Source organism: Pholis gunnellus (genome assembly GCF_910591455.1).
Source record: "Pholis gunnellus genome assembly, chromosome: 7".
NCBI lineage: Eukaryota > Metazoa > Chordata > Actinopteri > Perciformes > Pholidae > Pholis > Pholis gunnellus.
The window spans coordinates 18366435-18382974 of NC_136533.1; positions in this window are offsets into that span (position 1 = coordinate 18366435).

The following is a 16540-nucleotide window of genomic DNA, read 5'->3' on the forward strand; positions in this document are numbered from 1 at the left end:
TTTCCTCATAAGTACTGGCAGTGTTTTCTTATCACTTGTGTAAATGAGTGGGGGATTTTCCCAGTAAATGATGGAGAGTTTGCAGTGAAAGCAACACTGTTGAAGGCGTCCGAGAGATCACAAGACAAACATGTTGCAAACAGATTTTCAAAGATATAATCGTTTCTGCTGAATCCTGGGAAGAGTTTATGACACTGCCTTCCAGTGAAATGTCGATTCCCACTGGTAACATGACACAGTCAGATGACTATAAACATTTAAAAAGAAATATAAGACATGGACCAGACATCTCGATATTTGAATTTGATATCATGTCTTCTAAAGAATTAAGGATGTGTTCGCCGTCTATAATATTTACAGGAGCTGTTTGCATGGGTTTCTTTAGAAAGTTCATTCTGTGTTGATAATCAAAATCATGCAATTTGATACACTGACTAACTTATGGACTAGTTTGAATCCATCAGCGCAAAGTTACACAATGTAAACATAATGCCAATGTAGCTCAAATTATTTACTTTGTATTACAATGCAAACCTCAAGCGATGATCATTCACTGCACTATTAGTATCAGTATATCACCGTCAGGCTGTTTATCACATTACATCTACATTATGATGATGCACAGGTTTAATTACAGATAGATGGATGCTTCATTCATCTTTCCTGTTGCTGACGTCTTGATTAAAAATGTTTAAAGGATTATCTATGGGACTCCTATTTGTGTCCTTGTGTTTGTCTTTTCAACTTTCATCCACTCGCCTGATTTATTCCCCTTGTCTATAAATAAGTAGACAGGGTGCATGTGATGGATTAGTCTGTTGACATTGTACCAACTGCAGGTAAACAATTACTATTCATGCTTCATCGTCGCAGAATCTATACCAGGATACTGCCACTTAGCGAGGGACAAAAGGTTAGGCTGCGAGCTATTGTTCTGCATTTGGTCAAATGTCATTCATTTCATAATCCGCTGCAATAACAGAAAACGTAAAGTTTCAGGAGGTGTGAAGGATCGAGCTGATGCTTTCTGGGACCCTACATGTGAAGAAACTAAACATCCATTTTTTTCCTGGAAGCAGATGAGTCTTGCAATCAACAGCAGGCCTGTTATTAAATCAGTGCAACATGGCCGGTGTCTGTAGACTGTGAGTATCCTTTTACATTGTGAAACGCACACTAGAGTACGGCCACATCCAGCCCCTCCTCGCGCGTCATTCATTGTTTATTCAAAACCCAGTGTTGCTCCAACCCTCAGCCCCTGTGGGCTGGATCAGTCTGCGGTCATTATGCTGATATGAGCAGTGAGTCACTGGGAAAAGAAAGAGGGGGTTAAATCTGTGTGTGTGTGTGTGTGTGTGTGTGTGTGTGTGAGTGTCTGACTATATGTAGTAGTCCTACATCTGTCAGAGTGTGATTACAGTGTTAGGAGTTTATGAAACAGCCTCTGTATCAAAAATTATTCATGTCCCTTAGGCCACAGAGTGAAAGGCCTTTTTCAGACTAGACTGTGGAAAAGAGGATTAAGCAGAATACTATGAAGATGTGTGGCAGAGGAAAACATGTTGTACAATGCCAGCATTCAAATGCTATTCAGCGAGTCTTTTCTCTCAGAGGTGATTTGTTTGCTCAATCAGATTCAACAAGATTGCTTTTGTTTTCTTTTGTTTTAGCAGCAAAAATCAATAGAATTGGTTGTTGTTCACGGTGAAGCAAAAGCCAATGAGAATGTCAAAAAGCTGTCGCGAGCTAGAGATCGGGACTATATTTGGTCATGTTCTCACACTGGCTGTTGTCACAACAAAACCCGTTTATAATTAACAGGAAGCAACTTGAGTGTAGCCTTTTGGACCCTAAGCCTTTTTTAGGCCTTTTCTCGAAAATTGTAACCCATACAAAAGAGACTACAATTCTGTAACTACAAGGTCTATTTTAAAAATGTTGATGCTTGAATAACACTAACACGATTGTGAGATTTGATGAGATGAGTAAATATTGTGTATATGTTACTGGTTAATAGTAGCTGAACACAGCAAACACAGCAAACAGTGAAAATTCCCAAGTTCGTCTGAAGAAAAAGCACTGTAATTTATTAAATGAGGCCCTGGCTAGCCTAAAAACATTCCCAATTCATAGCACAAAGGGTGCAGGAACCTCACAAAAATATTTGGTGTAAATAAAGTGAAGCAAACCCCAATTATAGGTGTTTATCTAAACAAAAACATGCAAAATTCTCATTTTATATACTTTATAATTATATATTTCACTTTATTTGTCACTCATATTGTACAATCTATCCTAACAGAGCTGTTTGGCATCATTTTGGCATAGATAGATTAAAAATCTCGTAAACCCCAAATGGGGCTCGCTCGGGTCCAAGGTTAACTGTCACAGTTTTGGCCAGTGTTTCTATGACATGAACAAAGTAAGACAGAGCAAGAAACACAAGTGGTCAGATGATCAGACAGACTGTAAACCAGCCAACAGTTTAGCCAGATTAACGTTAGCGCAGCATAGTGTCAGTAAAATCATTTCACAGGAAAATTGTGTGCATGCACAACTACAATAAGTCAGTAAATCAGTCTGTAAACTATAAATAATGTTTATAATGGAATATTTGAGTTGGAATTTACATTTTGCTTTTGCTATATCTTCCAAATAAGTCGAATCACATGACAAATCTTTCCAGTGGACTTCTTTAAAGCAACGTCACGATGTTAATCCAAGCAATTAAAGTGAGGAGTATTTTCATGTTGTAGTTGTAGTTGCTACATTATATACTCTACTATATATACAACTATTTCATCTTTAACAATACATTGCATTTTGCAGATTGCTCCAATGATTTGTATGCACAACCGGAATAATTCAACTTTTATGCCTCACAGTATTGTACACAGCACAGTGAAATTTAGCCTCTGCATTTAGCCCAAGCTAATTTCAGTGGGCAGCTCCTTTACAGTGCCAGGGAGCAGTTTGGGGGTCTCGGCAGTGACCAGGAGGTGAACAGTTCACACTCAGGACGTCGAAACATTGGTTCACAATCTAAGTCCCCACGCAATGAGGTGGTGCTGTCCTTTATCATCTGCGATGTAACTAGTTACTACAGCTGTCAGATAAATGAAATGACGTAGAAAATACAATACTTCCATCTGAAATGTACAAGTGTAAGTAGCTATAAAGTAGCATTAAATTGAAATACTCAAGTATAGTGCAAGTAGTATACCTTAAAATTAAAACAGTACTTGAGTAAATGTACTTAGTTACACAGAGTACAATGTTTTTTCACTTCCTACATAGACCCGCAACAATGTCACATAGTCTCGTTAACGCTGACCAGCACAAATTCTAAAAACAGAGCCAAAGCGAGCTGAAACAAAGCGATAATGATAACGGCTCACGAGAAGGAAAAGCATTGACGCGGTTAAGGCAGGTGTTTATGTGGAGACACATTAACAGACAGTGACAGCAGCAGGCTGCTGTTTGGACTCAGCTGTGATGGAGGGACAAAGCTGCGGCCCGTGGTTCATCGGCAGAGACGTTACTGGGCCAAGTGACTTCTCACCTGACACTGGACCGCTTTGACAGGCTGCAGCACCATAGCTGAAGTGTTCTGAAGACCTCGTGTACACGCGCCATCAGTTTCATGTTTTCTCAAGGACCTGCCTCATGTAGGTAGAGTGGGTCTCCGCGGCTTACACATTCTTTAAGTTATTGAGTGCTAATAGAGGATTTCAACGACCTTTAGGATTCGAATGCGATATCTAAATCACCAAACATTTAGGCTAAATGGCTGATCACATGCATGTGATATTTCATTAAAACAAGACAAGATCTAGCTTCATTTTTTTTACATATGAAGAAGGTTTAGACAAAATCAGAAACATCTGATAGTATCATACAGTAAAAAATAAATACCTTTATGAAGATCAGAAAGGTTCTGCCTCAACTCCGTGGTGATTATCATAAACAAGAAATTTGCAGTGGTATAGTATTAAATTGAGTCATATTGTCAGCTGCTTTTGTAATTTGTTCGCCTCTGTGTTGCTCTTTTGAGAATCTGACTGAGACTGTTAGCTTAGCTTAGCGTGAAGACTAGGAGTAGGTGGATACAGCCAGAATTTCGAAAGGTAAAAAGAAAATCCACTTACCAGCACCTCTTAATACGTTGTTTGTTTCATTTGTACAAAACCGGAAGCGTTAAAATGACAAGCTGTGGTTATGTTATGTTTTCCTGAAGTCAAGATACCAGGAAGTCACTGTGCACGGCCAAGAAATCTAGCGCGTTAATCAGTGAGCTTTATGGATGGATTAGGTTACAGCCTTTGAACAAAGCTAGGCTAACTATTTACCCCAGTTCACAGTCTCTATGCTAAGCCTACTGTCGCCTGACTGTGGCTTTCTGTAGTCAGATCTGAGAGTGCTGGCAATTTTCTCATCTAACCCTCGGCAAAAAAGAGATTAAGTGCATTTCATAGAATATGGAACGAATCCTTTAAAGGGGTTAAAACAATGATCATTAGTGTAAAACCTCACTGTGAGTCAGCCATTTATTGTTAAAATGCTCTCTCTTCTTCATTGTAGGCTACAGGAGGAGTACAACTTGTTTGCTTGTACAGGTTGTCAGTCAGGATAACATGAAAGGTCAGAAAAAGCATTTGGGAGACAGCTGCTCATGTTGTAACTATTGATTGAACCGTAGTAGGCCATAGGGAAAACATGCCAATTGTTAAAGTGAGCTGTAAACCCTTTCAAACATTACACTGTAACTGCCTGCAGCATGCATACAGTTCGGTGCTTCCAGGTATTGTACATCTGTTTCCTTTCTTAATGAAAGATGAATTACAAGACTCACTATAACTCTATTGTTACATTTTGTAAGCTAATGAATTCTCACAATCACACCGAATGTGTGTGTGTGTGTGTGTGTGTGCATCGACACATGTCTATAAAAACAATACATTGTCCTGTAAGTCTCAGGAGGGATCAGTTTCATGTCCCCTCCTCTTCCTCCTCCTCAGGAATGGAAGACATTTCTTGTGAGAACAAACCTTTAATTGTCTGCCCTGTCGACATGTAAGGGAAGTGATGCGTTATATTATATCATCACTCTCCCTGGAGTCCCCTGAATGACCCCAGAATCAACGATTCAGCTAAATGGACCTATTGTTGCTCATTTTAATCTTAACCTTTCAGTCATCTGATGAAATGTGTATGTGACTTAAAAGGAGAATACAAAACAATGTCCGTCTAAGTCATTTCCTGTGTATATTTAACTGACATCACAGATATCTGATCAGGATTGACACCGGCTCCAGCAGCAGTCCACTCCTAAGGGCCACGGTCGATGGTGAACATCCACCATCCTGTTCGAGCCTTAAACTGTGACTGCTCTATCTCTTTTGTTCTTCCCTCTTTGTGGCAGCACCAGAGGGGAGCGCCGAAGAAGGACTGCAGCTGAGTGGCAACACTGACTGAATTACCCTTCACCCCGTGAGGGTGCAAGTTTGGGTCAGTTACTATCGACAAGCTTCTGCCGAGCTCTGGAGTAGCTGGAGGGAAGAAGGGAGGTATTGTTGTCCCTTTTTTATGGTGTGCTATTACTGGAGTAAATGTTGCCGCAGTTAGACAAAACATACACAACTACAACTCAGAGCCAAAGAAAAGTAAAGTGAGCATACAAATTTCTCAAACACAACGTCTGCATTAGCCTATTCTCTGGTGGCGGTGGGGTGCACACATTCCTTCCAGTGACTGACAACTAAATAAGCTGTGGAATTACAATGCTATTTCTCCCTTTGTACATGTTGCCTTACACAAGCTGGGCCTGTATTGGATAACTAATTAGGCAAAGAAAGTAAAGTGCGAAATCCTGTATCGCTGAAAGGTCTGAGAGGGGGAAAGCGGCAATGCATTCTCAGACAAGCGACTGTTTGGTGGACCTTATTGATTCCGAGGCAGAGGCAGAGATCAATGAAAAGAAACAGACTGAGACAAAGAGTGGCATTTAAGGGTGGAAAAAGCTGACATTTTCTCCATCACTGTCACAGCCGCGGCCATAAAGCAGCAGCAAATATTAAAACATTTCTCATCCGCGCGGGAGTATTGGCAGCAGAAATTGTTTTCTCCGCGGTGTGATACTCAGGCTGAACTCCCAGTACAATCCCCGGGGACTGCAGATTGGTGCCTGTGACATATCGGCACCAGCATTTACACACACCTGCCACTCACTCCCAAACAGCCCAGGAGCAGGGCTGTAGAGGGCAGATAGCAGCCGAGGAGGCTGGCGCTTGGACTGCTGTCAAGGTGGGTAGGTGTGGTGGAATTCATCACTGATAACGCGCTTATGTTTGCAGGCCGCATAGAGTGCTTCTATTAGTCAGCAATGCCCGCGACGCTGTGTGCTGGTTATGCATATGTAATGAGCATGTGTGTATATGTGTGAATGGCGTCTCTTATCTGCGTCTGTGTGCACTTGTGCTCATGCAGCACCATTTGTTCCCAGCACAGGCATGTGTGTAAAATGCAATGCGTGTTTATGCGTGTGCTATAACCACATTGTGTGTAATTATGAATGTTGTCCTGCTTCAAGTGCACTGCCAGAGTCCTGAACTCTGAGCGACACGGGCACTGCAGGGTCAAATGTCTATTTGTGGGATAAATGATATTATGCTACACTAAGAGAATTACAAAGAGGATGTCCCTTGGAGTCACTAGGCTCTGTGATCAGTCATAGTTACTTTGTGTTTCTCTTAAGCCCCTCTATCTGTACTCATCCACTGGTCTGGAACGGGTGTTAAATGGATCCTAGACCACATCCCGTCATTATGAGCTCATGATTTGAGCCTTATGACTGAGAGAGAAGGAGAGAGGGAACAACGCTGAGGGGTGATTAAGAATAAGAGATCATTGACAGAATACAGCACATTCAATTTTAGTGCCCCCCCCCTCTATTTGCAGGATCACACATCCTTCCCTCATCCTAACTCATCATCTCTTCATGTCATCTCGCCTTTATCCATCCCTCCCATTTGTCCCTTCTCTTGCTCTTTCTTTATTAAACCTGATCTCCCTCCCTGTTTGGCTTGCAACTTTTGCTTCACCTCCCTCTCTCCCTTGCTCCTTCCTCCCCTCCTTTGCTCTCCCTAGGTGGTATTTGATAGCAGTAAAGCAGGAAGCAGGAGCGCAAACAGCAGGTGAACCCACTCTAATACTCAGCTGTGCCATCTGCTGCGGTCACATGACTGAGCTGCAAACCCGCTCTAACACCATGATGCCCCATCATACCTGACACACCGATCAATCACGACCAAAGAGCAAAAGAGAGACGGAGTGCGAGAGAGGAAGAGTCAGAATGAAAAGAAAGAAACTACAGGAACATTAAACACTGTATGAATGAAACCCAGCCAATTATGACCCAATACATTATCTTGTTTTGACTTGTAATTTTGGCAACTCATCTGGACAATTGAGTATGAATAAAACTGATTGTATCTGCAGCAGTGAATTGCATAATTGCTAAATGTTGTCAAAATCTCATCAGTTGTTTCTGAAAAAAAGGAAACAAAAGATGTAAAAATTAAAGAAATATCCATCCTTGATTATTTAGGGTAACTGTATGTCACGTAATGTAAATCAAAATCTGATCACTGAAATCAGATTGCTGTTTGCAACAAACGGTAAAACAATCAGACATAAACGACAAAAACAAAACCGTAAGAATGAGAAAACAAATGAAGGGAAAACCGACAAACCTCAGCCTAAACCCAAAGGTTTTGATTGGGTGTGAAGAACACATTCAATTACAGCAACAGTGGCCACAGGAAATGATTTCAGTCGAAACTGTTCCTACCACAATTAAGATGTGTTAATTATGTATTTCATTAAGTAAGTGGATTAGAAGCAGTGCTGATGAAATCATAGCGGGGTTTGCCGGAGGCCAGGCTGCAGAGAACAGACAGGAAACGAGTGATATCTCTCCCTCTTACTTACACTTCTCTGTTATACCCTGAAATAACCCTATAAATACTTAACACCTTTACCGCCCTATCTAGGCTGTCTTCATTCGCACACAATCACCTGGTCTCTGTATCTGCATACCCTTTTTGTGTAGGATCATATAGTGTAATTGTGCCATAGATACTGTTGACATCCACTTGCTGTTTGCAAGTCCTCTGGAAACGATGAAGTCTCTCCATTTCATCTAAGCCAGTTCATTACCATTCAGGTGCAAAAAGGAGATAAAGCAAAATGCAGATCGCTCTTTCTGTCTCCCCCTCTTTCACACCCATACTCTCTCACTCACTCACATGCACTCTTTCATTCTATCTCTCTCTCCCGTTCTCTGTGTTCTCTGATGTTTTATTTGATATCCCACAATAAAGCCTCTCTTTGAACTGCCATCAATTGTGTATGGATTTTTCCTCTGAGGAGAAACAGAGAGCTGTCTGAAAGGGCTCCAGTCCCGCAGGCTGCCTTCATATTGATGCAGAGGAGTATTGCCATCTTCATTGCTGGATCAATCACTCACGTCACTGTTGTTTTATGGCTGGGGCCACTTCACAGAAAGAAGCCTGACAACATCACCGCAGAGGTTTGCAAAACGATACAGCTCTGATATGAGGAGGGAGGAAAGAGGTGGAGGGCTGCAGGAGGCTTTCGGAGGCAAGAGGGATGAATTTTGATTCTGTTACTGTCACACACGTGCACTCGCACGGAGCTCTCTTCTCTACAGCTGTGGGAGCCTCTGGTTTACCACTTGGTGTGGTTAAGTCAAACAGAAAGCATTAAGAAGACCACGGGATGTCGTCAAAGGCTACTGCTGGGGATCTGAGTCACAATGTGGATGCGAAATCTTTGTGATGTCCCTCAACTTCCACTTCTTGTTTCTGTGTTCACCTAGAGTACGTTTGGTTACTTCCTTGTAGCAACACAGTCTTAACTTAGAAACAGTATATTAAAGGGGCTACTAGACTATTTGATCTCTACATTTCATTTAAAAATATGTATTACTACACTATCTCTATTCAAAGATTTCTCTTGGATTTTCAAAATATTTTCTCCAGACATTTTATCATCAAACTACCAGCTAAATATTTGTGAAATACAGACTTACTCGGGTGTGCGAGACATTTATAGCTTCATGAAACACTTTATGTTATTAGAAATCCTCCCAATATGTTGTTTTTATAGTCTGACCGGAGGTGAACACAGAAAGCAATCCTTTGCTGTTCTAGCAAACTGCATGGCATACCTCCTGCACTTGGTCTCCCGACTTCCAACAGCTGTAGATTTCAGGTTGAGGCGTTGATAATCTGAGTTGGTGAAGGTAGTCAACTCTTTAAAAAGGTTTGCCACACACACAATAGTCCTATTCATATCTATATACTGTATATATTTCTGGAGTGATTAGCCACAACTGCAGTCTCACTTTAACAAATAGACTCGCATTGGATCACAACTGCATTGTGTGCACAATACCTGCCTTGTCTTGTATTTTTTTGCTATTTGAAAACTTGCAGACACAATCCATCTTCCTGTGTTCACTATTACATATTCTAGCATGCACACAGCTTCACACTCAAACCGGCATGCGCACATGAATACAGCAGGAAAGTTAGCTGGCGGGTTGCCCAGAAAAAAGAGCCTTGCATTAGTTCCTGCAAAGCACAATATCACAGCTAATGTAAGTCTTAATAATAAAAGTATTGAATACTATTGTTAGCAGTTGAGTCAGCGTACTCATCATGCTCAGTAGCATGCCTCTTCTGTTTGGCTACCAGCTGACTAGTAACATTCTATGAGATTCATTTTTTAACTGTCAGGGCTCACCACTAAAGTGTGAATCTTTGAATCATTAGAATATCTGCTTGAATTCTTTGAGAGCTCCCTCAAAGAGCAGTCTTCTGCCAAATGTAGCTGTGCAACCATTTTCTGAAAATGGTCAACTCCTTGACATAAAGTGGATATGCTAAGCAGCTCAACACAACAGGTGTAGGAATTTCTCTCTGTGTTTACTTTCAGTCGGACACAAATATTTCTTTTAGATTGAAGCGTTTTGGACAACTGCAGGACGCCTCCGATCAACATCCTTGTGTTTCACGAATCTCTGAAACATTGTTAGTAAATAAAATGTTATGAACAGAATATAAGAAAGAGAGCCACATTGTCAAAAACACCCCCATTTCTCTTTACAGGGGCAGTCCAGTGATTTAGTATTGAACTCACAAGGGACAGATTACAAAAGAACGATAAAAATTGAAGCAGTGGAGGCCGAGATATCCTGACATTTTGTAGTATGGGTCAAGCTCCAAAAACGCGAATGACATCATCATTTTTCTAACTTTAGAAAGCTCCCTCAAGAGCCACAGAGGACATTACAACTGTTTTCACAAGTTCTTCTTGTGACGAGTAAGCTGAACTTCACGGGCCATTTCTTGAGACAGAACCATAGTTTAAAAAAAATATGACTTCTTCAGCTAGAAATAGTGAACTGTTGATGCTCAGCATCTTCCATAACTTTTTTTTTGCAGCTGACAAGCTCTCTGATGGCCAAAACCTTTGTGTTGATGTCTCAGCAGAGAAAGAACAGGCTCTCCATGAGATGTTGATCCCGTTAATGTCTGAATGCACTGTGACTTGAGTTCAGCCCTGGCTGTCCTTGGTCTAGTCCCAGCCTGGCCTGGCTTGTTCACAGTCAGCGAAGCCTGGTCTTTGAGGTGCAGCAGCAAACACCAGAGTCCCCCTACAGCCATCAGTCATCACTCTAGCTCTGAACTCTATATGACCTTCCCCTCTGCTCTGGAAGGCTAGTTGGCCGTGTGCACTCTGGCATCTCCATACTCACCTTAAAGAGACAGAACCTGCTTCTCTTTTGCTGAATGAACCTCAGTGGGAAGTCTCCTCTTTCAGCACCTATTAGGTATCAGAGCTGACCTAAAAGGAGTAATAGCAGGGTGAGAGGGAATGGATGAGGCCTGGGTGGAAAGAAGTGGAAGTCTTCATGTCTGGAGAATGGCCCTTTAATTCATTCTCCTGACAGAAGGCAATGGCAGCCTGGAGGAGGGTCAGGACACCAGTTGGCATGAATAGACACATTTTTGTCTCGTCTCCAACGTTCTCTGCTCCGTGGCTCCACTGACTGTAACATCTCATTTTTTCCCCCAAGCTGGAAGTCTCAACAGTCATTCTCTTGTCATTGGAAGGCGGGCAGGCAGCTCTCTGTCTCTTCACTCACAGATGAATAGAAAACATTGTGCCAAAATCTTTGGAATCACCAAGCTGTATTCGATTGCATATAAAACACAGAATTTGAGAACATGTTTGAAAATGACAGCCTGATTGGCTGTGGTCATTTCAGGCTGTGTGGGCCTCTTTTTTCCCTGTGTTTCATCAGTGGATGCATTCATCCATTCAGGATAGATTGAAGCAGTAGCCTTTAATAAAGTCACTAGGCTTGAAAATATATATGAATAAAATGACATCCACTGCCTTGGATGGATCAAATTGACTTATCCTGGTAATAGCCCAAGGATAATGTGTGCGTGTGTGCGAGTGAAAGAGTGTGTGCCTGTGTGGAGAGAGATCGAAAGAGAGAGAGAGAAAAGAGCAGAAACAAAGATGGATATAGGGGTAAGACAAAGGCATGAAAGACAAGAATATCAGAGAAATAAAACAAACTTGACCTAAGGGGACAGAATTCAATGAAAACCTGGAGCTGGACACATGACTTTGAATCTTATTTGTATTGGTGAAAGTGACCCATCTCAGGCAAAAGGATTATTAGTGATGCTGGGAAGGAGAAAAACAAAGCCATTAAAGGAGAGAGCAGAAGAGGGAGAGTGACAAACTTGATCCTAACAAAGTTAAAGGGTTATTCAACACAAAACATCAAAATTATGAGTCCAATTTCTCCAATTCTACAGCAATTTGATCGCACTGAGCCACTGAGGACTCCCAAATCGAATGATACACCAGAGGAGGCATAAAGAGTTGAACAAAGGGAGCAATGATGACAAAAAAAGTTTTATATTTCAGTCAATTACAAGGAAAAGAACACACACAAACTCATGTCTTCACCCATTACGCTGCTTTCCTGTCATTTCCACCCATTTCCCCGTCTTTGTTTCGCAGATGGGTGTTGGACTGCGACGTTGACGGAGTGGTCGTGAACCACAATAATGACAGTCAGAAGCGATGCTGTACAAGGAGACACATGTCTGTTCACTGCTCTTCAAACGTCCAGCTTAAACTCCTGCTATGTGTGAATAAAGAGGACAGGAAGTGGCAGTTTGGCAGCTCCAACCAGGAGTGTCACTCTCAATTGCGTCCCCTGCCAGCTCCAGACACATCGCACGGCCGAAGAGGTCACGGGTCTGACTCCTCTTTTTTCCCTCTCTCTCTCTCTCGCTCTCTCTCTCTCTTTGTCTCTCTCTTTCCTTCTCTTTCGTCTGTTTTACAGGACATTCAATGCCACCTACGCAATGCATAACAGTCAAGGAGAAGACAGAATGATGTACGGAAGACACGAGCTGGAGCGACGGCGGCACATTTTTTGAACGCTCCGATAAAACATGAGGCTTGTCTTGTCAGATTACCCTGACATCCTGTGTCAAAATCCCTGCCATGTCTCCGTGAAGCAGAGAAGCAGATGTCCTGAGTTTGCCTTCCTCCTCTGGACAGAGCTGTCAAGATTTGCTCTTGAAGGACACCGAAGACAGCGCAGATGGAAAGAATGAGTTGTCTGAGGTCTTGCTTGTTTCTCCGTCAGGAAAGAGTTTTATGATGAGAAACAGGATGCTCTGTATTTTCTGGATTTGTTCATCTTAACAAATCACACAGCGTAGTACTCTTAGTCTTGAAAATACTCCTTTTCCATGGAACAGGTCTGCCAACTCAGCTTGTTTACTTTTTTAATAAAGTAGGTTACCTACCTTAATCTATTAAGCTATAACCTACCTGATGGCATTCGTTTGTAGAGAAAACTTTTACCAAAGAAAGACATTTTACAATTGAATGAAAATGACACTAATATTAACTTTAAGTACATTTACTCAAAAGCAGTGCTTTAATATTATTTTAAAGTACTTGTACTCTACTTAGGTATTTCAATTTCATGTTATTTGATACTTCACTTGTACTGTGTTACTCGTAACATTTCCTAAATTATGATCACGATGCCTCTAAAATTGTCAAAACATTTGCTCCTTCATGACAACATTAGGATGCTACATACACGTAAATACATCAGGGACAATAGTTCAATAATATGTATCAGAATATAAAAATTTGAATGGTGCCATTTTGCATAATGAATAGATATTTTTTGCTGATGATATTTATGTACTTTAGAGTTGCAATTCTGGTTGATGTGGTGACACCTGTGATCACTGGTGGCAACAACAAATGCAGTAAAACAGTGACGCTGGAACATGTACATACCTAGTTTCCTATGAAGTGAATGAAGTGCAGGAATGGCGGACTCCGCCACTAACAATGAAAACTACATAAAGAGTATATATATATATAGAGAAGGCTAGTTATTACAACATATAAAATGCATTGAATGGGTATTGCTGAAAAAGTGCAGCCATGAATATCACAAACAGGGTTTGATTTCTTATGCTTTTAAGGATTATAACATTATCATTTTGAATGCAGGACTTTTATTTATAATGTAATATTTCTAGAGTGTGTTATTACTACTGTTATGTAGGTAACATTTCTCTTCCACCACTGCAAAGGACAACGGTCTATTTGCATTACAAGCCCGTGTACACCCACACTGGAAAAGTCATACTACTAGTTCTCTGCTTCATGTCATTTCCTACACTAACTGAGGAAACAAAGCTCCACAGTTATAGCATGATGTGTATTGAATTCAGGAACCTAGATTAAAATGCACTCATAAATGTCATTTGTTTCTAATAAGAAATGGTTCTTGATGATAATAAGCCCTTGGCAAATAGAAAGGAAGTCAAATGGATTTTGATTCCTCTCCAAATCATTCAGTTGCTTCCCACTAATGTAACTTGATCAGAGCACTCTCAAACTGGAGCTCTATGAAATGACAGCTGAGATTAATTTTGTCAGCCTTGTAATCGCGCCTTATTGATGTGTTTCCTGTGAAATGGCACATTGGAAAGAGCAGCTTCAGCCACGGGGCACTGGTGTTTCATACAGTAGTCATGGATGGAAATTTGATGTTGACCTCCTGATCGCACACCTTCTTACCGCCGGGCTGGCAGGCAGGCAGGCACGCACACACTCACAGGTAATGCTCTATTATGCTGATTTATTGAAGGTTAATTTAATCACTCTTGTAATACCTGACCAGAGGGTGTTCTTACCCGTGAAAAACCCAAGAAGCAGGAAAAAAAGAAGAGAAAAACATGACAACAAATCAAAAAGTGATTTCATGAAGGTGGCACCAGAGACAGGCCAATCCATCAGAACGGCGGCAGACTGTGGACGTGTTGCCACGCGTGGTGCCAGGCGAGGTGCCAGGCGGTCCAAGGCACATCCTCCATGCCAGCGCCCTGAGGCTGTTTGTCCTCGTCACAAGGACAGAGAGGTCGTTAGGACCAAGTGCACTAAATCACATACCTCCTCCCACCCACTGTCATGGCCGGCAAAGCAGGTTGATGCAGAAATACTGTGAGAGGCAGAACGGCTACTGGTCGAATGGACTGGTTTGTTCGTGGTATTTCACATCACATCCTCTTATTCCAATTGATACCGTGATATATGATGTTGTTATGACACTTCACCGGCTTTTGAGAGCACCCCAATGTCAACAAGGCTTTACACAGAGTGAATGATTCCTCCTAAATGCATTTTAGAGTTTTGCACAAATACATTTTCAGAGCTAAGTAAACAATGCAGGCCATTATCTAGATGTATTGTTTATGCATTTTTTTTCTTTTCCGCTCGGTAGCTGGGATAAGCGAGAGAGCGGCAGAAAGACAAAGAAGCAGAGAAGAGAGAGAGAGAGAGAGAGGCAACCTCCTTCTCCAAAAGACATCAACTCTGTGAACAGCACCGGCAGATTTTCCATTCCGTCAGCATTTTCCTTTACGTGCCGAACAGATAGCTAAAGGTACCACTTAATGTGATGGGAGACAGGATCTAATGGATTGATACACAGGTTTTGACATGCTATTTGAGCATGGAGCTCGCTATAATTGGTCATGTCATTGTGCATTAAACTAACGATATATAGAGTAGTGCCCTGAGACGAGTGTCTTTAGCAAATCTGTCAGATATCACACCAAAATGCCTCTGACAGCTATCTCAGGCAGCGGCAGCACACTGCAACACAGCAGCATGACAACCCGCACTCACTAGTAAAGGACCTTTTTGGAAATCAGACCACCATAAACTCACCTCTCTGTCTCTTCCTCTCAGCATCTCTGTCTCCATCTCTTGCCCTCTTGCTCACTCACACATCTTTGCATGTTGTTGGTGGCTTAAATCTTTTGTGCCAATTACATAAATCATATTATAGTCAATTTCTTTAATGCTGTAAAAAGTGAAGGCGATATTTTCTTTCCGGTACAAATAGAAACTGGCCACGGACCTTTTTATTGGCTGTCGCAGATGCGTGTGACTCCTCCCATACATTAGAGACCGGGGTCAGAGGTGCAAGGTCAAGCTAACTTGGCTCTACCCATGTCTCCTTTGCTGCTGTCAGAAGACATCATGTCACCTTTCCTATGGAGTCTGTGTGGACAACACGTCTTACATTGTCTTCCATCTTGGCATGCAGGGGTTTAGTGAGGCTTGAAGTTTATTTGTAGCCAACGACACGGTTGTTTATCAAATTACGATGTCAAGCCAGTGACACTTAGAGGAACATTTGATTTGTGGACCTTTTTAATAGCAGTTTACCCATTTTATCCTATTAACCTGTTGATATTTTTAAGAGTCTTTCTGATTAACGTGAAGCATTAAAACACACAAGGGAGCCGACGTCTATAAATCGTACTGAAACCACAATTTATGCATTTTCAGAACCACACATATTTCTGCATATGACACAGCTGTCTGTATCAGTTCACACAACGGCACAATCACACTGAGGCGGGAGCGACATATACATCAATATGCTCTAAAGACATCCACCACTATTTTGGCAGCCATTTTGTTTTCCTAAATACACGGCTCCTCGGCTGTCCGTCTGTCGGTGCTGTCAGCCACTCCTGTGTGATTGGTCTGATAGGCTTGATGCTCATCACTCTGTCAGGCTAGGCTCGCCTTTCATTAGTCTGGGCCCCTCCATCCGCCACACTCACACAAATCACATTGACATCCAAACTCCTCAGATCCACAGAGCAATTTAACTGATATTCATTAGAGGGATGACAAGAGCTGATGGGAGATCTGTGGAGTGGAGGAGTGGGGGGACTCATTCTCCTCCTATCCTATCCCTGTCCTGTCCGCCTCCTTTCTTCCCCCTTCACTGCTGACTTTGTTTTAGGAGCATTGAGGCGCATCGGCGTCTATAACTACCCAGCCCTCAAGGATAGTCAAGACAAAAGAACAA